The sequence below is a fragment of the Nicotiana sylvestris genome, chromosome 3 (assembly GCF_000393655.2).
Source record: "Nicotiana sylvestris chromosome 3, ASM39365v2, whole genome shotgun sequence".
NCBI lineage: Eukaryota > Viridiplantae > Streptophyta > Magnoliopsida > Solanales > Solanaceae > Nicotiana > Nicotiana sylvestris.
Genome location: NC_091059.1, coordinates 160,564,201 through 160,588,918, shown reverse-complemented (window position 1 = coordinate 160,588,918; position 24,718 = coordinate 160,564,201). Strand labels below are relative to the sequence as shown.

Sequence of the window (24,718 nt, the reverse complement as noted above, 5' to 3'; positions counted from 1 at the left end):
CTTCTGTTTATGCTTCATACAAATTTCCCAACACATCTCTATCAATCATGAACACTTTTCTTACCGTAAATCTCTCCCGAGTAATCACAGTAATATACTATTGCACTCTCCCGAGATACACTAGCTAGCTTTAATTAACACAGTTCACTTAAGATTGCACCCAAGGCTTCGTTATCCCTAATCCCGCCTTTAAACCCGCAGTTATAGATCCCTCTTATACTTTGGGAGTAGTGTTGTTCAACAATAACCTAAATATGCACTCTCTCCCGAGTTATGCACACTAAATAGGCACAGCTAATTGAGGATCCTGTCAATTAACTACAACATACACAAAGTTGAACAAATAAAGATTGAGACTAGCAATTTGTATTTACATAAACAAGAAGTTTATCCCCAAATAGGTTCCATCAAAACCTTAGACAAATGATTTAGCTACTCATAACTATGGGTAAATAAACTAAAATAATATTCATCATAAAACTTGCAAGAAAAATAAAGAGAAGAAGAAACCAAAATATTTTGGGTGATCTCTCACACTTGTTCTTCTTCCAAAAATACTCTCCAAAACAATACATGCCTCTCTTGGGCGGAGTCTGGTGTGTAAAATAGGGTTTTGGGCTAAAAATCCCGTGTTTTGCACTTTAGTCCCTGAAATTTCCGCCTCCTGCCGCGGTTTTACCGCGGTCGCGGTCAAACCGCGGCCAAACATGGCCTCTGATTCTTCAATTGTCTGCGTCTGCACTGTGCCGCGGTTCTGCCGCGGTCGCGGTGAAACCGCGATTTTTCATCCTGTTCAGCTTGGAATTTGGAAAAACTCAAATCATGAAAGTTATAGCCCTTTGAGTTGTATTTCTAACAATATATTATGTAGCCAAAATGGAATTATGAGTAAAAGGTTATGTGCAGTTTACTAGAAAGTGCGTAATATGCCTCATCGAGTCTTCGTTTGTTCTCAACTATCAAATTTGACCCCCGAACACGATCCCAGATTAATTCCTTGAGCTTTTACTCAGACTTCAAAGCTTCAAATCACTTAAATTCATTCCATAACATCTATATAGCTCGTAATCACACCTACAAGGCATAAAACACATAATTAGTGCAAAACACTAGCGATTAAAGCACAAACTCAACTAAAGTGCAGTAAATTAGAGCGTAATAATCAACTAAAACACGTAATTATAGCCTATCATCAACACCCCATACTTAAACCATTGCTCGTCCTCGAGTAATCAAACTACATTTTATATAGACACGACCTTTTAAAAGCAATTTTCCTAACTCATCACACCAAGAATATTTAAAATAGACTAAGCACAAAAGCGTAACATCTTCACCTCAAGATTTGACTCACAAGTACCACGCATTATTCACAACTCACCCACTTACTCTAATATAGAGGTCACTGACATTACCTTTCCTTCATGAATCAAGTGCCCTTACACAACAAAAAAAGTGGTTCCACACAATAAAATTTAAGAACACTTAGGAACTCAAGATAGAAAAAATTCACTCACTCTCAGAAATAAAATTCATATGTCACAAAAGATGCACCATAAGCTTGCCCGTAGTGTACTACTCTACTAATCGAGCTCATTCAATCTAGGATCAATTAGGACTTTATTTGGTTGTAATGTAGGCTACGGGACGGGTAGGATACATTTAGATATAAGAGTGACTACACCTCCCTAAGCACTTTAATACATATAATTTAACATTCAAACCCCATACTTATGTCAAACCAAACTCCACTTTCACATCAATATACATCAACTCTCAAATTATTTAAGCACAATTATATCAAGAGTCACCACTATCAAAGAATTTTTTTTCCTTTTCCTTTTTTTTTTCCAATTCAAGTGGCTCTTGCTTTTTCAAATCAGTGCACCTTTCTCCTTATTTCATTGGTTCCACTCAAAAGTCAAACCAGCCACCCCACATTTTAACTTTTTTAGAAAGTTCATAACAATTCAAGTGCTCATGAGAGGTTACAATGGTTCAAATAGATGGTTAATTCAAACAAATGGGTAAGGCTTGTAATTTGGTTGCCAAAGAAACTAGATTACAGGCTCAGAGGGGTTAACTACGATACATAATAATTATGCGGGTAAAATATACATATCTGGATCAACAAATAAACGCCTATATCACTTCCAAGACTGAACAAAACTACTATTTCGCTTTACAAACACACAGGGCAAGTTCTAGACATCAAATGCAATGCACATAATACAACAAACCTCACACACGCATGGCACATAACTCACTCGGGATTGGATTCATCAAGACACTCTAGTCAAAGTAGTTGAGCAAAGTTAAGATAATACAATTTAAGGTACTTCTACAAGAGTCAAAAACTGAGCCTAAGCATCACAACCAAAGTACTCACTATTCTCAAGTAATAACAAAGTCAAGAGATATTGCTTCACTTCAAAACACAACACAATGGCTCCTACTTCTAAAAAAAACTAACTACACCCGGTTCAAATAAAACCCTTGGAAAAAAACCGTGGTTTAAAGAAAAACCAAGGGGGAATTACTACACTACCTAGAAAAGAAGAATAAAATAAAATAAAAAGAAGCTACATGGACTACTTCCCTCAAGAGTACTGTCCAAGTGGTCTATCCTCAAGAAGAATCATGTACCTTTGTTTTTTTTTTGTTTTTTTTAAATCCGACTTTAACCCTCAAGAGACCCGTCGACAAGCGTCCATCTTTGGGCCAAGTCAGTTACTCCTAATGTGAGTACAGTCAACTATACGCAACAACACATATACAATATTACAACATGTTCCATGTCTATGTACACTACAATACAGTATCAAGGCAAGTCTCCCTACTATACACAACAACACATATACAATATTACAACATGTTCCATGTCTATGTACACTACAATACAATATCAAGGTAAGTCTCCCACCCCACACTTAAAATTGTGCATTGTCCCTAATGCACACCATAATAATAAGAGGGTAAAAGAAACTCCCTGGTAGGCCAAAGGCCGAAGCACTAGCAGCTCATGGGGTACTCAGACTTCTCCCAATCTTGGTCCTTCGTGCAGGTACCTCACACTTGGTTCCAATCAATGATTTGTTGTTATATCTTCCAATGGCTTTGTGTTCCATGTTCCTAAAAAAAAAATCTACACTACAAGAATAATACAATAATAAATAAAAATAAAATAAAATAGGGTTGCCTCCCAATAAGCGCTTGATTTAAAGTCGCGGCACGACGCAAACATTTTTACCACTTTTCTCGCCACTTGGACGATATGAACTGTGCACCTAGCTTGGAATCAAGTTTGTGACCACGAGCGATAGGGGGTGGTAAGTTGATTATTGAGCCGAGCTTTAAATTCTTCATTTTGCACTTCTTGGCTCTCATGTGAGGAATGTCATTTTGGTTATTTGTTTCCTCAAATTGTAAAATGTATGGTTGTTTCCTTTCCTCCTCGCAGTCCCTCACAGACTCATGTAGTTCAATTTTTATATCACTACACAATTCTAATGTTGAAAAATGCTTGGATTGTGACTTCAAACCTTCATTTTGCAATTTTTCTATTCTGACATCCTCTTCATCCCCTGGACTAGAGTCATTCTCAACCAGATTTTTATTTACACCGGTTGATTCTAAGTTCATGTTTTTCTCGGCATCATTGGTACTCATGGGGTCGGTTGGCGGAGGTTCAATTCTTGACTCTTCAAATTTTAGCTCACATTCTTCCTCATTTTCAAGAATGGTCTCCAACATGAGCATTATTTTCTCATTTTGGGCATTTGAGAGTTCTTGGTTTTGATTAAGTGCCAAGGAATTTTGGAGACTATTTTCCAAAAGCTCCTCCAAGGCACTTTGTTCTTTGTGTCCTCCTTCAAGTAAGCACTCCAACATGAGCTTGAACTCTCCCTTTCGGCCATGCTCAACTTCTTCCAATTCGTTAGCCCTATCATTTTCATCAAAAACAATAGAATCATCATAGTAGGGGCTTGAGGAAGGGAAGGACCAATCAACACAATCATCTCAATGACCATTTTGAAAACCATACTTATCACGAATACTCCACTCATGGGTTTGAGATTGTGCGCACAATCCACCCCCGGGAAAATTTAAACAATTTTGCCACGAGTGTGGTCCTCCATAATAAAGACAAGGGTCATCACAGTATGAACAACTACCATCCCACCAATTTTTATTATATGATGCCATTTTTCAAAACTAAGAAAATAAACAAGACCCAAACAATAAAAATAGACTAAGGTAAGAAAAATTAATTACACAAATATTCACAAGTTGGGTATAGAGAAACCTGACCATACTAAGAATTTTTGTATTTCTATCAATGGTAATTGATAATTCCGTTAACTCCCCGGCAACGGCGCCAAAAATTTGATCACGCCCAACTATAGCTTATAAAAAGGAGAATGCGGACGTTGCAAATATAACCTGAGTATTCTGCCCAGGGTCGAATCCACAGAGAATTAACCTTATCAATCACAATATTTAGAACTACTAAACTCTTGAGAACCAATTTCCCCAAACGTTTGAATCACAGTTGATGGTGTCTTCAATAACTAAAATTGCAAGTAAATAAACAACTGTAAACTAAGGATGCTAAGGTTGTAAACAATAATGAGAAGACGCTAAGATAATGACTTCCCCTATTGATGGAATCCCTTCTGTTTATGCTTCATACAAATTTTCCAACACACCTCTATCAATCATGAACACTTTTCTTACCGTAAATCTCTCCCGATTAATCACAGTAATATACTATTGCACTCTCCCGAGATACACTAACTAGCTTTAATTAACACAGTTCACTTAAGATTGCACCCAAGGTTTCGTTATCCCTAATCCTGCCTTTAAACCCGCAGTTATAGATCACTCTTATACTTTGGGAGTGGTGTTGTTCAACAATAACCTAAATATGCACTCTCTCCCGAGTTATGCATACTAAATAGGCACAGCTAATTGAGGATCCTGTCAATTAACTACAACATACACAAGTTGAACAAATAAAGATTGAGACTAGCAATTTGTATTTACATAAACAAGAAGTTCATCCCCAAATAGGTTCCATCAAAATCTTAGACAAAGGATTTAGCTACTCATAACTATGGGTAAATAAACTAAAACAATATTCATCATAAAACTTGCAAGAAAAATAAAGAGAAGAAGAAACCAAGATGTTTTGGGTGATCTCTCACACCTGTTCTTCTTTCAAAAATACTCTCCAAAACAATACATGCCTCTCTTGGGCGGAGTCTAGTGTTTAAAATAGGGTTTTGGGCTAAAAAATCCCGTGTTTTACACTTTAATCCCTGAAATTTCCGCTTCCTGCCGCGGTTCTACCGCGGTCACGGTCAAACCACGGCCAAACATGGCCTCTGATTCTTCAATTGTTTGTGTCTGCACTCTGCCGCGGTTCTACAGCGGTCACGGTGAAACCACGGTTTTTCATCCTGTTCAGTTTGGAATTTGGAAAAACTCAAAACATGAAAGTTGTATCCCTTTGAGTTATCTTTCTAACCACATATTATGGAGCCAAAATGGAATTCTTAGTAAAAAGTTATGTGCATTTGGCTAGACAGTGCACAATATGCCTCATCGAGTTTTCGTTTGTTCTCAACTATCAAATTTGACCCCCGAACACGATCCCGGATTAATTCCTTGAGCTTTTACTCAGACTTCAAAGCTTCAAATCACTTAAATTCATTCCATAACATCTATATAGCTCGTAAACACACCTACAAGGCATAAAACACATAATTAGTGCAAAACACTAGCGATTAAAGCGCAAACTCAACTAAAGTGCAGTAAATTAGAGCGTAATAATCAACTAAAACACGTAATTATAGCCTATCATCAACACCCCACACTTAAACCATTGCTCGTCCTCGAGTAATCAATCTACACTTTATATAGAAACGACCTTTTAAAAGCAATTTTCCTAACTCATCACACCAAGAATATTTAAAATAGACTAAGCACAAAAGCGTAACATCTTCACCTCAAGATTTGACTCACAAGTACTACGCATTATTTACAACTCACCCACTTACTCTAATATAGAGGTCACTGACATTACCTTTCCTTCATGAATCAAGTGCCCTTACACAAAAAAAAAAGTGGTTCCACACAATAAAATTTAAGAACACTTAGGAACTCAAGATAGAAAGAATTCACTCACTCTCAGAAATAATATTCATATGTCACAAAAGATGCACCATAAGTTTGCCCGTAGTGTACTACTCCACTAATCGATCTCATTCAATATAGGATCAATTAGGACTTTATTTGGTTGTAATGTAGGCTACGGGATGAGTAGGATACATTTAGATATAAGAGTGACTACACCTCCCTAAGCACTTTAATACATATAATTTAACATTCAAACCACATACTTATGTCAAACCAAACTCCACTTTCACATCAATATACATCAACTCCCAAATTATTTAAGCACAATTATATCAAGAGTCACCACTATCAAAGAATTTCTTTTTTCTTTTCCTTTTTTTTTCCAATTCAAGTGGCTCTTGCTTTTTCAAATCAGTGCACATTTCTCCTTATTTCATTGGTTCCACTCAAAAACCAAACCAACCACCCCACACTTTAACTTTTTTCGAAAGTTCATGACAATTCAAGTGCTCATGAGAGGTTACAATGGTTCAAATAGATGGTTAATTCAAACAAATGGGTAAGTCTTGTAATGTGGTTGCCAAAGAAACTAGATTACAGGCTCAAAGGGGTTAACTATGATACATAACAATTATGCGGGTAAAATATACATATCTGGCTCAACAAAGAAACGCCTATATCACTTCCAAGACTGAACAAAACTACTATTTCGCTTTGCAAACACACATGGCAAGTTCTAGACATCAAATGCAATGCACATAATACAACAAACCTCACACACGCATGACACATAACTCACTCAGGATTGGATTCAACAAGACACTCTAGTCAAAGCAGTTGAGCAAAGTTAAGATAATACAATTTAAGGTACTTCTACAAGAGTCAAAAACTGAGCCTAAGCGTCACAACCAAAGTACTCACTATTCTCAAGGCATAACAAAGTCAAGAGATATTGCTTCACTTCAAAACACAACACAATGGCTCCTACTCCCAAAAAAAAACTAACTACACCCGGTTCAAATAAAACCCTTGGAAAAGAACTGTGGTTTAAAGAAAAATCAAGGGGGAATTACTACACTACCTAGAAAAGAAGAATAAAATAAAATAAAAAGAAGCTACATGGACTACTTCCCTCAAGAGTACTGTCCAAGTGGTCCGTCCTCAAGAAGAGTCCTGTACCTTTTTTATGTTTTTTTTTAAATCCGACTTTGACCCTCAAGAAACCCGTCGACAAGCGTCCGTCGTTGGGCCAAGTCAGTTACTCCTAATGTGAGTACAGTCAACTATACGCAACAACACATATACAATATTACAACATGTTCCATGTCTATGTACACTACAATACAATATCAAGGCAAGTCTCCCTACTATACGCAACAACACATATACAATATTACAACATGTTCCATCACAACTAAAATAGCATAGAAAGTCACCCAGACAATCTCCTCACCCCACACTTAAAATTGTGCATTGTCCCCAATGCACACCATACTAATAAGAGGGTAAAAGAAACTCCCTGGTAGGCCAAAGGCCGAAGCACTAGCAGCTCATGGGGTACTCAGACTTCTCCCAAACTTGGTCCTTCGTGCGGGTACCTCACACTTGGTTTCAACTAATGGTTTGTTGTTACATCCTTCCAATGGCTTTGTGTTCCATGTTCCTAAAAATAAAAAATCTACACTACAAGAATAATACAATAATAAATAAAATAAAATAAAATAGGGTTGCCTCCCAATAAGCGCTTGATTTAAAGTCGCGGCACGATGCAAATAATTTTACCACTTTTCTCGCCACTTGGACGATATGAACTGTGCACCTAGCTTGGAATCAAGTTTGTGACCACGAGCGATAGGGGGTGGTAAGTTGATTATCGAGCCGATCCTTAAATTCTTCATTTTGCACTTCTTGGCTCTCATGTGAGGAATGTCATTTTGGTTTTTTGTTTCCTCAAATTGTAAAATGTATGGTTGTTGCTTTTCCTCCTTGCAGTCCCTCACGGACTCATGTAGTTCAAGTTTTATATCACTACACAATTCTAATGTTGAAAAATGCTTGGAATGTGACTTCAAACCTTCATTTTGCAATTTTTCTATTCTGACATCCTCTTCTTCCCCCGGACTAGAGTCATTCTCAACCAGATTTTTATTTACACCGGTTGATTCTAAGTTCATGCTTTTTCTCGGCATCATTGGTACTCATGGGGTCGGTTGGCGGAGGTTCAATTCTTGACTCTTCAAATTTTAGCTCACATTCTTCCTCATTTTCTAGAATGATCTCCAACATGAGCATTATTTTCTCATTTTGGGCATTTGAGAGTTCTTGGATTTGATTAAGTGCCAAGGAATTTTGGAGACTATTTTCCAAAAGCTCCTCCAAGGCATTATGTTCTTTGTTTCCTCCTTCAAGTAAGCACTCCAACATGAGCTTGAACTCTCCCTTTCGGCCATGCTCAACTTCTTCCAATTCGTTAGCCCTATCACTTTCATAAAAAACAATAGAATCATCATAGCGGGGGCTTGGGGAAGGGAAGGAACAATCAACACAATCATCCCAATGACCATTTTGAAAACCACACTTATCACGAATACTCCACTCATGGGTTTGAGATTGTGCGCACAATCCGCCTCCGGGAAAATTTAAACAATTTTGCCACGAGTGTGGTCCTCCACAATAAAGACAAGGGTCATCACAGTATGAACAACTACCATCCCACCAATTTTTATTATATGATGCCATTTTTCAAAACTAAGAAAATAAACAAGACCCAAACAATAGAAATAGACTAAGGTAAGAAAAATTAATTACACAAATATTCACAAGTTGGGTATAGAGAAAACTGACCATACTAAGAATTTTTGTATTTCTATCAATGGTAATTGATAATTCTCCCCGGCAACGGCGCCAAAAATTTGATCACGCCCAACTATGCCTTATAAAAAGGACAATGCGGACGTTGCAAATATAACCTGAGTATTCTGCCCAGGGTCGAATCCACAGAGAATTAACCTTATCAATCACAATCTTTAGAACTACTAAACTCTTGAGAACCAATTTCCCCAAACGTTTGAATCATACTTGATGGTGTCTTCAATAACTAAAATTGCAAGTAAATAAACAGCTGTAAACTAAGGATGCTAAGGTTGTAAACAATAATGAGAAGACGCTAAGGTAATGACTTCCCCTATTGATGGAATCCTTTATGTTTATGCTTCATACAAATTTCCCAACACACCTCTATCAATCATAAACACTTTTCGTACCGTAAATCTCTCCCGAGTAATCACAGTAATATACTATTGCACTCTCCCGAGATACACTAGCTAGCTTTAATTAACACAGTTCACATAAGATTGCACCCAAGGCTTCGTTATCCCTAATCCCGCCTTTAAACCCTCAGTTATAGATCTCTCTTATACTTTGGGAGTAGTGTTGTTCAACAATAACCTAAATATGCACTCTCTCCCGAGTTATGCACACTAAATAGGCACAGCTAATTGAGAATCCTGTCAATTAACTACAACATACACAAAGTTGAACAAATAAAGATTGAGACTAGCAATTTGTATTTACATAAACAAGAAGTTCATCCCCAAATAGGTTCCATCAAAACCTTAGATAAATGATTTAGCTACTCATAACTATGGGTAAATAAACTAAAATAATATTCATCATAAAACTTGCAAGAAAAATAAAGAGAAGAAGAAACCAAAATGTTTTGGGTGATCTCTCACACTTGTTCTTCTTCCAAAAATACTCTCCAAAACAATACATGCCTCTCTTGGGCGGAGTCTGGTGTTTAAAATAGGGTTTTGGGCTAAAAATCCCGTGTTTTGCACTTTAGTCCCTGAAATTTCCGCCTCCTGCCGCGGTTCTACCGCGGTCGCGGTCAAACCGCGGCCAAACATGGCCTCTGATTCTTCAATTGTCTGCGTCTGCACTGTGCCGCGGTTCTGCCGCGGTCGCGGTGAAACCGCAATTTTTCATCCTGTTCAGCTTGGAATTTGGAAAAACTCAAATCATGAAAGTTGTATCCCTTTGAGTTGTATTTCCAACCATATATTATGGAGCCAAAATGGAATTCTGAGTAAAAGGTTATGTGCAGTTTACTAGACAGTGCGTAATATGCCTCATCGAGTCTTCGTTTGTTCTCAACTATCAAATTTGACCCCCGAACACGATCCCAGATTAATTCCTTGAGCTTTTACTCAGACTTCAAAGCTTCAAATCACTTAAATTCATTCCATAACATCTATATAGCTCGGAATCACACCTACAAGGCATAAAACACATAATTAGTGCAAAACACTAGCGATTAAAGCGCAAACTCAACTAAAGTGCAGTAAATTAGAGTGTAATAATCAACTAAAACACATAATTATAGCCTATCATCAGAAAGCATACTCACCTTTTTAATAAACAGAAAATGGACTTGTTTCATCTCTTTCTTTACCAGCCATTGTTCCAATCAAGGGAAGAGTAGTTATATTCTCAAAAAGCGTATGTCTCTTTGACTCTTGGTATTTTAGTCGACATTGTAGCAATAAATTTTGCTTTTTCTCTACTGCCATCTCTTTGTATTTTTCACGTCGACTGACATTTCTATCTGTCTCTGAGAGGGGACATTTATTTTTTTGTGTATGATCTATCACAGTCGTAGTATTTACTCCTAAATGAAGTTGTGCAAACTGTCACACAACCCTTTAGCAAGATATCAATTTATATTAGCGAGTATGTAGAAGCACAAAAAGGTACCGCACTTTGATATACGTGACACCTGCTGTGACCACCAACAGCAGCTATCGTCAAACAACATTGCAGATAAATACAGTACCACAACTTGTAGAAACAAAAACGAGGCGCAACATTAACGGTTAGTAGTACAACGGGCAGGAGAAATAGAGGATGTGCTAATAAGAGCCTGCGTTTACAAATATATAAAGATAAGATAGTTGGTTACCTGTAAGCACGTCGAGCAACTTTTTTTGTTGGACCAAAATGTAACAGAAGCGTTAGCAATTCTAGAAAGGCAGAAATAAGTTGTAGTCATGGTTAGCATCAACTTCAACACATTGTGCATTCAAAATACTCGCAAAAATATTAAGATGAATGGTAAAGACAAGAAAGAAGATCACTATAGTAAACTCTATTAGCAGACCAAATATGTGGATATGCAGTAAAAAATAGTAATAAAGAAACTAAAACTTGTGAATAGGAAATAACACGAACATCTAAAAATAAAAGAAATTGGGAGTTAAAAAGAAAAGTGGTTGTAACGTAATAAAAAAATAATGGAAACATGTTCTACCTGGGAAGCAAACAAGATGTTATCTGGTTTTATATCACGATGTGCCACTCCCATTTTGTCAGAATAATTAATTGGTAAAACCAATTTCCTTAAAATAACAACAACAGCTTTCTCAGAAAATAGTGAGAAGGGAGTGAAAAGAAAGGAAATAACTGAAATATGCTCTAACAATTTGTTACAAACTATTCATTCATTGTGGGGACACGCACGTACACTCACACCCTCTCGCGCTCATTCATTCTCATTGTCACTCACTCATCTTTACTCCTCAGACACACCACACCAGTCTCATACGCACTCCCGCACACCCTTAGAAAGGCATAAGAACAGCTTTGGCACTTACTGATAAACAAAGCAAAGTAACTGTTGAATCGTATTTATTGGTAGGATGAAGGTTTTCCTCGTGGCAAAGAAATTGAATGTACTATAGAAGCACATAAGAATTTATTTTACATGCTAACACTGGTGGAACTAAAGATGCAAATTCGGTTGTTTTATTCTTTGGCATAAAATTATCAAGTTGTTATTGGTTAAAAAAATATAACAATAGTAATAATATAAAGACATATACTTCATATTTAACGTGCATCAAAACTGCAAAGTAGAGAGTACTATTAATAACTCAACCTTAAAAATTCAAAATCTGCAACAAAAGATCAATGGTAACCATCAATACTGAAATTGAAACAACAAGATTAGGCTAAATAACTGGTTGATATAACATATAAGATTGTTGGAGCCAACTCTGACAGTTCTAGATCTATTTGTGCTTTTACTGATATATCTAATTCGTAAGAAGTACAAAAAAATAAGTTAAGATAGATTAATATTAAGTGAAAGCCTGAATAGGTAACAATAGTAAGCCATAATGAAAACATAAGTTCAGATAGTTGATACATCACTAAAAGTTTCCCCTGATTGTTTTCTCTATTGGTTCCTTGGAAGCATATGGAGTCCGTTCAGAAGATTATTTCAATTCCTTACTGAGAATCAAATAAGCTCTATCTACTACAAACTGAAGCAGGAAAAAAAACTTGATATAGCATTGCGAGTATTCAGTGAGTGACAACTCCAATTTATAAAGAAATTCCCACGAAACTACAGCAGGTGCAAACATAACTGTAACAGTAAATAGTTCACAATTTGATCAAGGAAAGACTGTTTTCTCAGACCAAAGAAGACTAAAGTCTTTCCCATTGACCAGTTCCACAACCAAGTGACTTCAACACAGAACAACTTGAGCAACTCTGATTTTCTTATTGTTATTAAATCCACCGAGGGAAAAACATGGCGGCTTGCTTGTGTAGTCCTTCATATATATACTTCTATCAGAAAATGATAGTAAGTACGTCTAATAAAGATACCTTTTCAATTAACTCAGGCACACAAACAGAATATGTTCCATAAAATTTTATTAACTACTACTCCTAAACATTTTATTTCTACTTTAATGTATTAGTTACGGTCTGCCATTCGAGTTCTTTTAATTATATAAATAAGTTATAATATTTGTTTCTTCGTAATCCGTTGATTTTGCTCATCAAACAATCGCCTTCAGTTAGCATGGTAGTTTTTATCCCTTTAACTTTTGCAACTAGTAATTAGTAAACATCAGACAGCTGAAAAATTGAACAAGTTGTGTAATCTAATCTCAAATTTATAGATCAAACAAAGTAATCACTTGTGAGCAAACGAGCACAGATACAAAAAGGTAAACAGTGAAATATGGAGAGAAAACTCAAGCAGAACAACGTCTAATCTAGAATTTATTCAGCGGTCATAGCTAAACAATTCTATAAAGTGTCAAATATAACCCTAAAAGCGATATTTATAAATATAAACATGAATATGAACAATATTTCCGGTATTTATTTACTCATATAACTAATCGAATTTCTATTACTACTGATATTGGTAGAAGTGGTAGTGATTGTGATTATCTAACTGTTACAAGTCATTGGATAGATGAGGAGTGGACAATGCAAAAACGCATTATTGTGTATAGAATAATTAATTCACGTCACACAGGTAAGTTTATAGCTAACACTGTTGCAGATATTTGTAGATATTTTTGCTTTAGAGATAAAATAATGGCAATTTCTATGGATAATGCTTCTAGTAACACTAGTGCTATAGGCATACTTACAACAACACTAAATCCTGCATTTAGGAATATATTCCATGTTAGATGTATTTGTCATATTTATCATTTAATTGTCGGTGATGGTATGCGAATTTTAAATTTAGAAATTGAAAAGGTTAGAATGGCTCTTAATTGGCTTTTTTATTCAAACCGTAGAAGTAGACTTGGAGATTATTTTAAAAAATATGATGAATATGGCCTTAGAGAAATAAAGGTTCTTAAAGCTTGCCCGACTAGATGGAATTGTATGTACGAAAGTTTAGTAGTTGCATATGAATATAGAAACCCAATTAATACAACGTTTAATGCTCGGGTAGGTGGTGAGGATGATGATGAAATGCTTACTACTCAAGATTGGACGAATGTTAAAATTCTTATTGATTTTTTAGAACATTTTCAAATTGCTACAAATGCATTTTCTGGGCAATATTATCCTACTATTTCAAACTGTTTAGTTTATATTGCAGTACTATGTGATTTGTTTGTTGAGTTTTCGGAGGGTGGGAAAATTTATCAACTTGCTATAAATGCAATGAAAGAAAAGTTTAAAAAATATTTTTTCCCTATCCCTCCTATTTATGGTGTTGCTGCAATGTTAAATCCTATAATGAAATTAGGAGGTCATCATTTTTGGTACTCAAATATTTGTAAGGCTTTAGATCTTTCAAATGAGGAATTTGCTACACTTGTAGATGCAAAAGCCTCAATTAAAATTAATGCTCAAACAATTTATAATGATTATCAACTTGCCTTAGAGCATGCTAGGCCAAATGTTCCAACCCCTACTTCGTCTAGTTCACAATCGTCTAAAAGAGCTGCGGGCTTAAAAACACTTAAATCCTGGACGGAGTTCAAAAGTTCTCAAGGTGATAATTATGATGAAACTTCACATCTAAATGAGCTTCAAGTTTATTTGTCGCAGGGACTTGAAAAGGAGAATCCGGATGGCACTTTTGATCTTTTGGAATGGTGGAAGGCAAGGGAAAAACATTTTCCGGTTCTTGCAAGGATGGCTCGGGATATTTTATCTATTCAAGCTTCAACTGTTGCATCAGAGAGCGCTTTCAGTCAAGCAAGACTTCAAATAGGTGATCATAGAGCGTCTATGAGGGAGAGCTTGGAAAAATCTGTATTGTTCAGAGATTGGATCCGCTCGGAAAGAAGAAACTTTGGAATTGCAGAATCACAACCGGCGATAGATGAAGCTTATGAATAAATGATGGCGGAACTTGCGGAGGATGCTGCTTCGCCCGGAAGTGGTGATGAACAAGCTTCTTTTCCACCACCACCAACGCAGCCTCCTCCGAACCTTGAAGGATTTATGAGATTTGTTAGAGATACAATATAGATTATGGTGTAACTAGTACTTTGGCACATCTTCTTTTAGTTTTTTCCCTTTTAATGGTGGTATTAGTACCTTGTTGTACTTATTCCATTGGGGGGAGGAAGACTAATAAAGATATGTCATTTTTGGTAATAAAAATTATAAGACATGCCCTTGAATATCTTTTTGCAATATTTTTTGGTCTTTAACTTGCAATTATTTATAAGCTATAATATATATACATAACATACAATATATATTACAAGAAAATATATAAGGTAATATATATACATAACATACAATATATACTACAAGAAAATATATAAGGGAATATATATACATAACATACAATATATATATATACTACAAAACATTATAAGAAATTATATTTGAAAATATATATACATAACATACTATATATAGTATACTACAAATTATCCCTTTAACTTTGTGCCACGTAACTAAAAGATAGTTTGAGAATATCTGAAGGTTCTGAGGATGAAGGGTCGGGATACACATGTAGTTAATAAATCCGGTTGGGTTTCATCTTCATCCTCATTTTCAAAGATAGTTTCATTAGGATAAAGAGCATTCATAGTTTCATCATCTAAATTTTCACCTGGTGCAACATTATGGCAAAATTGACTATCGGTAAATTGAAAACAGGGGTTACCACTATCAAGAATAATAGGAGTAGCAGGACGTCTACCAGGTCTGGGTCGGGGAGCCGGGGGAAGGGTAGTAGGTTGGCCACTACTTTCACCAGTTTTAGCTTTTCCCTTACCACCAAACATTTTTATCAAAGATGTAATATTAATTACAATTATGCAAACTAAAACACACAAAAATATATTCTTAAAACTTAAGAGTTGAAACGAGTTTACCGAATTGCCGAATTCTTGAAAATTGAAAATCGTTGAAGACTTATACTTCAATTCACCAACATCACAATTTTTCACGAAATTTTCAATAATAAAATAAGCAATTATAGTAGAGAGCTTGAGAGAGATTGATGAATTGGTGAGTAAAAATGAAAGAATGAGGGGGTATTTAACGTTGAGAATTGGAAAAAGTGTAATTATATAAAATTTGGGGTTAAAATAAAGTTTGGGGGCCAAATGGCTATTTTTGAAAGTTCCAAACGGTCACAAGACTCACAACGGCTACTTTTTAAATTTTTGACCGTTGCTATTTTTTTTTAAAAAAATAAAATTAAAAGTAGCCGTTAGGCCCGGTAAGACCGGCCCAGGCCCGCCAGCCGGTCCCGGGCTTAGCGGTCCCGGGCTCATGGGCTATTTTATCATACATGGCCCGCCCCGGGCTTTAAACACCATTAAGGACCGGCCCGCCAGGCCCGTTTAGCCCGTTAGGACCGCGGGCCCGGTCGGTCCCAGCCCGGCCCACCATACAGCACTATCGCACAACGAATAATTTTCGGCGAATGAGTTCTGTACTGCTACCCGTAGTGTGAACACAGTAACTCATAGAAATCTTGGTCACTAGTCGGCAATGATAATTTACCTTCCACATAAAATAGTTGTATCTGTGAAAGAAGGGGATAGAAGTAGATTAATTTAGTTGGGGTTAAAATAGTAAAGTGCCTTAGATGTATACATATTAGCAAGCAGGAAATACACATACAGGAGGTTGTGACTAAATATTAGCAATTGGTACAATATCATTGTCTTCTGGCGCCAGCACAAGTGACAAAGCAGCCCTCGAAGAATTTTGCTGACTGTATCTCATCAATCTAATGATGGTGAGTATTTCCTGTAAATACTCAGTACAGGGGGAATCTACCGGGTGCAGTCCCGTAGTTCCAATGTAAATGTGCAGGGGGATCTCCCAGAATATCGTTCCGTAGTTCCAAAGTAAACATGCAGGGGGATCTCCTGGGATACCGTCCCGTAGTCCCAAAGTAAAACACGCAGCAACAACGCAAGGAAATACTCAAATAAGCTCAATTTCGTACGAAGTAAAAATAGGTAATTCTAGCCTAACATGCTACACGTAATGCAATTAAGGCAGTTTAAGCAAATAAGCAATTAATTCAACTAAACATGCTTCTTCTAAGCTAACAACAAGCTAAATTTGTAAGTAGTATAAAACAGGAAAAATGGGCACAATTGAAATAAATTAAAGAAATTAGATTTTCAACAATTAGCTCAAGTACGCACTCGTCATCTCACGTACAAGGCATTTCAATTATCAAATATACCAAATCCTAAGGGGAAAGTCCCCCACACAAGGTTAGGCAAGCCACTTACCTCGAACTGGCTCAAAATCAACCTGAGACTACGTTCTTGCCACGAGTACTCGACTCCAAATGGCCCAAATCTATTCAATTCAATTGCATAAACTAAATAACACTTCAAGTAACTGATTCTACAATTAAATTTTAAGCTAATACGTGAAATTAGGTAAAATGACCAAACGTCCCTCAGGCCCACGTCTCGGAATTGCGTAAAATTTATATTTCCAGAAACCTCACACTCTCACGAGCTCGGTCATACCAAAAGTACCAAAATCAGACCTCGATTGGTCCCTCAAATCATCACTCAAAGGTCTCCAATTAGTCAAGCCCTAACCCCCCAATCACCGCTGATTTTCCTTAATTTTTCATGCTTAAATTGATAAAAATCATTTCAATAACGAGTTTAGGAACCAAAGACCTTACCCCAATGAACTCCTCTGAAAATCCCTCTTGAAAAGTGCTCCCCAAGCTTCTTCCCGTTTGAAAGAGATGAAAAATGGCTAAATTTTGCGAAGGCAAGAATTTATATGTTTCCGCCCAGCGATTTCCGCTTCTGCGGCCCTGGGACCACATCTGCAGTCCCGTTTCTGTGGACCAAGGTCGCATCTACGACTTTTCATTTAAAGGCCGTCTTCCGCAACTGCGGTCTCCACTCGCAGATGCGGTACCACTTCTGCGGAAATTCTCCTGCATCTGCGACTTCTCCGCCACTTTTGTGGCTCCGCACCTGCGGGACCCAAACCGCAGGTGCGGTTCTGATAGAAAACCAGCTGCAGCAGCAAACTCCAAACTCCAAAATCCTTTCGTCAACTATCCGAACTCATCCCGAGGCCCCCGTGACCTCAACCAAAGGCACCAACAAGTCACAAACCACTACCCAAACTTGTACCAATCCTTAAAACACCTAAAATAACATCAAAACCTCGAATTAACCATGGATTTAAGCCTAAGAACTTCAAAATTTTCAAAATACGCTTTCAATCAAAAAGTCTATTAAACCTCGTCCGAATGACCTGAAATTTTGCACACACGTCACATTCAACCCTACGGAGCTACTTAAACTTACGTAATTCCATTTCGACCCTCTGATCAAAATCTCACTATCGGACCGGAAACTTCGAAAATTTGACTTTTGGCATTTCAAGCCTAAATTAGCTACGGACCTCCAAAACACAATCTGATCATGCCCCTAAGCCCAAATTCACCCAACGGAGCTAACGGAACTCTCGGATTTCCATTCTGAGGTCGTTTTCATACTGCTTCGACTACGGTCAACTTTCCAACAATTAAGCTTTTATTTAGGGACTAAGTATCCCAAAACTCTCTGAAACTCAAAATCGAACGTCCCGGTAAATTAAAATAGCAGAAATAAATACGGGGGAAGCAGTTAATAGGGGATCAGGGCGTTAATTCTTAAAATGACCGGCCGGGTCGTTACACAACAGGACACTCGTTGGCTAGTAGGGGAAACACAACACACATTTAGCATCATTTAATTATACTCACATGCAAAGAGTGTGAAGGAACATTTCTACAAAAAATAAAATTACAAAGGATGTGTTCTAACCTGTTCTTGAAACAAAAGAAGAGCCGTTAAGAGGAACATTTTGTTCCTGAAACTCAGTTGCAACTGCAGTAGCTCCAAGAGAAGCAACATTCTAAGAAAGACTACTCCTTTTTGACTCTTGTCTTTTTGTTCGTCGTTGTAGTAACAATGCTTCTTTTTCCCGCAAATATTAGTCAGTACGTTTCATGTCGCCTAAGTTTCATCTCAGCTTTCGATTTTGCGAAGCAAACATGTTTGTTTTTTTGTTCAGAACCCATTATTTCTACAAAACTGCAATTATAAAAATTAAAACACACAAATTAAACAGAAATAGTTTGCTGGTAGAGGTCACATCAGAAGCGAATAGCATCAGATTAATAAAAAATACTATTGAAACTCAAATATATTTGACTTTTATTTTCTCAGCACTACATACAAGAAAAATTGTAACATCATCTAATGGTTCCTTAATTGAACCTGTAGATCTTCCCCAGTCATGGAACTACAACAGATATAAATGGAGCAACTTATACAACTCAACTGCAAGAGTTAGATAGCGCAATCCATATATTCACTATGTTTCTTTAAGAGGAAAATGATATTGATTCCCTACATACATGAAGGTTCAACCAGAAAAGATCTTTGTTTATGCCCTTTTGAGCCCAGTTGATATCTTTCACTGTTGTGATAAAACTAACATATTCAAACTATATAACGAAATCTGAAAACACAATCAACAGAAAACTATAATAGAAAAAGAAACAAACGAATATATGTATTGCCCAATTCAAACAAACTCAGCTGTTTGGAGATACCACAACTCCCTAGAATATCCCTTTAATCTTGATCCCTTTAAAAAAATCTACTTAACTCTTAAAAAAAATTGAAATCCTAAAATCGTAACACACAAGTAAGCAATATGCATAACCTCGAACTCAGTTGAATATCATAAAGCATATATTTCTATCAAAACCACCCAAGCAATCAAATTCTGAATAGAGTAAAAGACAAGAGAGTTATATGCAAAGTAACAAACCACTGAAACTAACAAGCTATCCACATTAACAGAAATGTAACTGAATTAAGCATCACATCACGCAGCTTTTATTTGGCACATTTGGTTGATGATCTTTCTGCATCTTGTAGAGTGACCTAAATACCAAATTGTTGGATGATGAAAACCTTAGTAAAAAATCCTTAAACAACAGGCACACTACAACACTCTCTTGCACTTTTGTAAGAACACACACACACTCACTCACTCTCTCTCTCTCCCTCTCTCAAATAGCCACTGTGATTAGATGGACAAGGAAACAGTAAAGAAAAATAAGCAAGTGCTTTTGTACTACTGTGTTGAAATGGAATAAGTTGCTCGCAAAATTGCTTGTGAATCCGATTCCATTAATCTCCACTCTATTAACTTGAGGTTCTATTCTCACCTATTTATTTTGCTCTCTTGTCTTTGTATCAGCTTGCTATATATGCAAATTATAAATCTTTAGTTGAGGTTCCTCTAAAAAATTTAAGTGGGTCAAATCGAATGGTAAAATTGAATTTAAAAAAACATAGTTCTATGGAAAAAGTAGCATTCAAGAAATTTTAGTCAACAAAACACATGCAAAAGAACAACCATTTCCATGGGTATGACTGGTTGGAGGACGGTCAGAATTAAATGAGTACATGTGCTAAAATATTTCCACTTGGGTTTGTTATTATTGTTGTTGTTGAGTTACAACATTAATGGAATTTAGAGTCTCTTACCTTTTCTTACTCCCTACTAAGCTAATAAACAAAGGTTCCCCATGTCATATTTAATTGAATATAGAGAATCAATAAATACTCTTAGGTTCAGGGATTCAAATACTTTTCTCCTTCGCTGGTGCCAAATAGGTTTGCAGGAAAACGGAGAAGAGCAATTAACATACTGATAACTATGTAAGAACTTTCTTTTGCAGTGTCAACCATCAAATAACACTAACTAAAGATATAATCTAGCGTGTTAAGGTTCTCCAAAGAGCCAAATTAGAGAAGCTACTAAAAATAAGTGAAGTCCCTCGATCCAATAAATTACTTAGTCCAACTCCTTAGGTAATCAGGAGAATGAATTGAAAATTCAATTTCTACAACTAAAATCCCAACAGATTCCCATCTGAAAAAATCAAATCTTCCATAAAAATCAGTGATAAAACAGACTTCTGTTTCAGAGCTACCAACAATGAAGTATTTCATAAAAAATCAGAGGTAAAATAGATTTCTCTTTCAAAACTAAAAGCATAAAGAGTGGGTGTTTTACAGGAGTAAATTATTGACAAATTTCCAACGGTAAAACTACCTTGAAACCTAAAAGAGAAAATTGATTCACGAACCCTAGAAGCTCGAAAAGAACGAAGTGGAAACTAACCAATTTAGATGTGGAGAAGAACGAAGCCAGCCGCACAATTTGTTATTTGTCAATTTCAACAAGAAAGAACAAGTTAGAAGAAGAGTAAGCTTTTAGATCCTCTGGCATACAGATTCTGGGTAATGAAGGGAAGGGAGGAATAAGAGCAGAGATATGAGAGAAGAAGTGTTGAATCCGCGAAGAGAGATCAAACGGTGAGTTAACAGTTGTTAAAGTTGGGTTACAAGTGTGGGCTGCAAATAAAAGACATAAGATAGTATTGGCCCTTATTTACAAATAACAGCAAATAGTTCAGTTGAACTATTATCAAATTATTAAATTTATAGATCAAACAAAGTAATCAACTGTGAGCAAACGAGCACATATACTAAAAGGTAAACAGTGAAATATGAAGAGAAAACCCAAGCAGAACAACGTCTAATACAGAATTTATTCAGCGGTCATAGCTAAACAATTTTATAAAGTGTCAAATATAACCCTAAAAGTGAAGATCATATTTTCCAAAAAGAAGGGCATCGAAGTAATCTAACCTGAACAGATAATCTTTAACTCAAAATATATCCGTGATCCCATAAAAATCTGAAGAGATAATGTTTAACCCCCAACGTTTATTGTTGATCCCCATGAAACACAGGTGTTAGCAAACTAAGAAAACAACTGAAACCACCAAAAAACAAGAGGAGCCTGATGTTACACGTTTGAGAAGAGAAAGAGACATGTATCCCTTACTCTCTTCCTTATTAGGTTTGGAATTGAAATTAGGAACTTTTTTAGGCTGCATCTTTAATTCTTTTCTTAAATCTTTTATGCTATTTTTCATGTTTGTTGATTATAATTAAAATTTTAAAAAATATGTTCAGTTTTTTAGGACTGGCAACGGCAACAGTCCACGAGGTCATTATCCAATTGAAGGATTTAGATTTATTCTTGTTTTCGCTATAGGGACTTAGAGTGTAGTCAGTCACACAATTTTATTCTTAATGATATCTGCCATTAGAAAAGCACTTGGAGTAACGAGAGCAGGTGATAGTGATACCACTCAATTTGCAGTTTGCATTTCACTGAGTGGAAGTGTAAAAGCCAGAAAATTATTTATCAACACCCACATATTAATTTGAAGTATCGTTTGTATTAGGATTCTATCCATTATTTTCAGCTTTTATTTTTTGGCTGGAGCTTTGCCAAGAAGTTGTTTGGAGCTGATTATTAGAATATTTAAAAAGAAAAAAATTAATGCTTCATAATCTCTATTTAGCATTTATTTTGCTGTTTCTTTTAGGTTCTGGGATAGAAAGAATTAGAATGCATTTTTATTTCAATTTTAAAGTTTCAAATTTTGTGTCGATCTGAGAAAATCTTTATGATAATTTCCTTTATATATGAGAAGCCCTCTAATCTGCTGTGAATGAAACCATAGTTAATGGAGGTGTAACCTTTTTGTCCTCGAATTCTTGTGAATGAGATGAAAAATTTAAGGAGCTGTTAGAGAATGCATAGAAGATGCATGATACAGGTATCTTTCAAAGTTCATTTTCTTTAATGCAAAGGAAAAGAGAAAGAACTCCTAAAAGAAATAATCCAAACGTGATTGTTGTATTTTGGCTGCAGCTTTGGCTATGTATTGGAGTAATTACATACTTTGTTGTGGTTATGATTTTGGAAGCTACTGTTAAAAGAGATGATAATATGTACAACAGGGAGGCAAAATGAAGAAAAAGCCAAGCAATACTTTATACGTTTGAAGAAACTAACAACATAGCTAAGTAATGGTAGCTCTACTTACCATCAATTAGCAACACAAATAGTGTGACATAAAGTTTTCACTTCTCTGGAATTTACTATTGGTAAACTACAGGTAAGTTAGATTTGTTGTTACGCAAGTTACTCCTTGGTCGAAAAATAAAAATACGCCATGATATATCACATGTAATGACGTTGAGATTGCTTTGTGCAATATTTATGCATCTTGAGCTACTTATCTTGGATGATTCGTTATTATGTCATTCATATGCTTGGTTGAAACAGAGCAGGAGGTAGCACTTGAGGGCTTTGCCGGAGTAGTTCGTATGGAACCTGAGAAGGCTGAGTGGTAAGGGGTTTATTAAGTTAATAAACTCCTTATCAAAAAAAGTATGATAGCTGGTATATTGATCAACTACTTCCCATCTGTGTTTGCTTTATAAAGAAAATTGAGTTTTATCTATAGGATTTATGATGTTGAAAATTGGTGGAGTATTGGATGTTGATGTTTTCTTAGTTAGAAAAATTAGTTTGATGATTTTACACAATTAGATTATAAGGCGATAACATTCTATATAATTAACCCCAATATATTCTTCTTTTTTTTAAATGCCTTAGAACTCTAAACTACTCTCTTATTGTTGTAGTGTGGCTGCGATTATGATCTTAGAGGTACTTCCATAGGTACTCTAACTGTCCTCGGTAATCTCGAACTCCACCTTCTCGATTTTGACGGAGAAAAAACGCAAGCCCTCAGTTAGAGTAAATGGAGATCACAAGCGTCAGGCTTAAGAGGTGGAAAGAGAGTGTTGAAGAAGAATAAGAGGACTGTACGTCCAGCTTTTAAACTCAAGGACACAAGGGGAATTTCTTGCCGATAATTCAGGGGGATGTCCAGTTTTGGTGGCTTAACATGCAATCATATACTATATGTCTATATCTCAGAAGGCATATCTAAGGTTAACTTTCCCATACTTATTACCCATGAATGTGAACATGGAAAATTGTGGTGGTTAATGAAAAGAACCTTTCTTGCTTTAGATCATTGTGAATGACAGACAAGTTAGGTCGTCATAACTTAAAACCCTCTCCTTAGAAATGGAAATTCTGGTTTGTCCGTAATTATGACATCCTATTCATTTGTCTAAACAATAAGTTGCCTTTGTTTTGTTGTGCCATATTGTGATTTCTTATGTGAATGATCTTTTATGATATGATGATAGAGTGGAAGAAATTATGGTGAAGAAATGAAATGGTATACCTTAATTACATTAAAAGGTCTATTTTGTTCCCAAGCGGGTTACAATATAGGACACCCATATTTTATTTCTTCTGTTTATATGTCAAAATTGAATAGTCACCGAATATATGTTCCACGTTAGTACATGCTACCAAGCTCGAAGTTTAGATTGCATCGAAGTCAGCTAATGTTCTAAGAAAAGTATCTAGCAACAAGATTAGCCTTGTGATATCTCAAGAACTGAAAAGTTTAATATTTTTCGTTTTCAGAAAAAAATCAGCTATGTGCAGGTGTTCTATAACAAGGGCTTTGAAAGTTGTAATAGGTGTACAGTCTGTAACATTCACTCTGTCATGTTTTAGGCAAATAATCACGGTGAATGATGTTGATTTTATTTTCTTATTGTATCTAGATGCCAAAAATCATCAAGTTCCTATATGCTGCAAGTGCAGTATTGTTTCTTTTTAGTTGATAGTTGTTAAGTGTGACTTTTTCTACAGCTATTGGTTTGGTATTATGCTTACCTGTTGTGATACTGTTCTATTTTGTGCAATCTATGCATGCTGAGGAAATTTAAGATTAGCTAATAAGGGTCAGATGCAGCATACACAAGTTGAACCT

At 36.1% G+C, this 24,718-nt stretch overlaps 2 long non-coding RNA genes across 7 annotated transcripts; one reads left to right on the top strand and one right to left on the bottom strand.

Annotated features, from left to right (window-relative positions):
* Positions 1-9,675: 9,675 nt before the first annotated feature.
* On the bottom strand, positions 9,676-21,403 carry LOC104231680 (uncharacterized). Of its 5 annotated transcripts, none has more exons than XR_011406222.1 (5): positions 21,118-21,403; positions 18,738-19,007; positions 11,450-17,253; positions 10,550-11,162; positions 9,676-10,414 (listed from the first exon to the last, which is right to left on the bottom strand). It is a non-coding gene; the product is annotated as an uncharacterized lncRNA (long non-coding RNA). The 5 variants fall into 5 exon arrangements; XR_011406221.1 differs by having other exon boundaries at positions 10,550-11,537; positions 17,184-17,253; positions 21,118-21,390; XR_011406219.1 differs by having other exon boundaries at positions 10,550-17,253.
* An 880-nt stretch (positions 21,404-22,283) lies between these two features.
* LOC104227450 (uncharacterized) lies at positions 22,284-24,035 on the top strand. 2 transcript variants are annotated; one of them, XR_011405896.1, is made up of 4 exons: positions 22,284-22,630; positions 22,726-22,972; positions 23,148-23,206; positions 23,505-24,035. It is a non-coding gene; the product is annotated as an uncharacterized lncRNA (long non-coding RNA). The 2 variants fall into 2 exon arrangements; XR_711112.2 differs by having other exon boundaries at positions 22,285-22,630; positions 23,143-23,206.
* Positions 24,036-24,718: the final 683 nt, after the last annotated feature.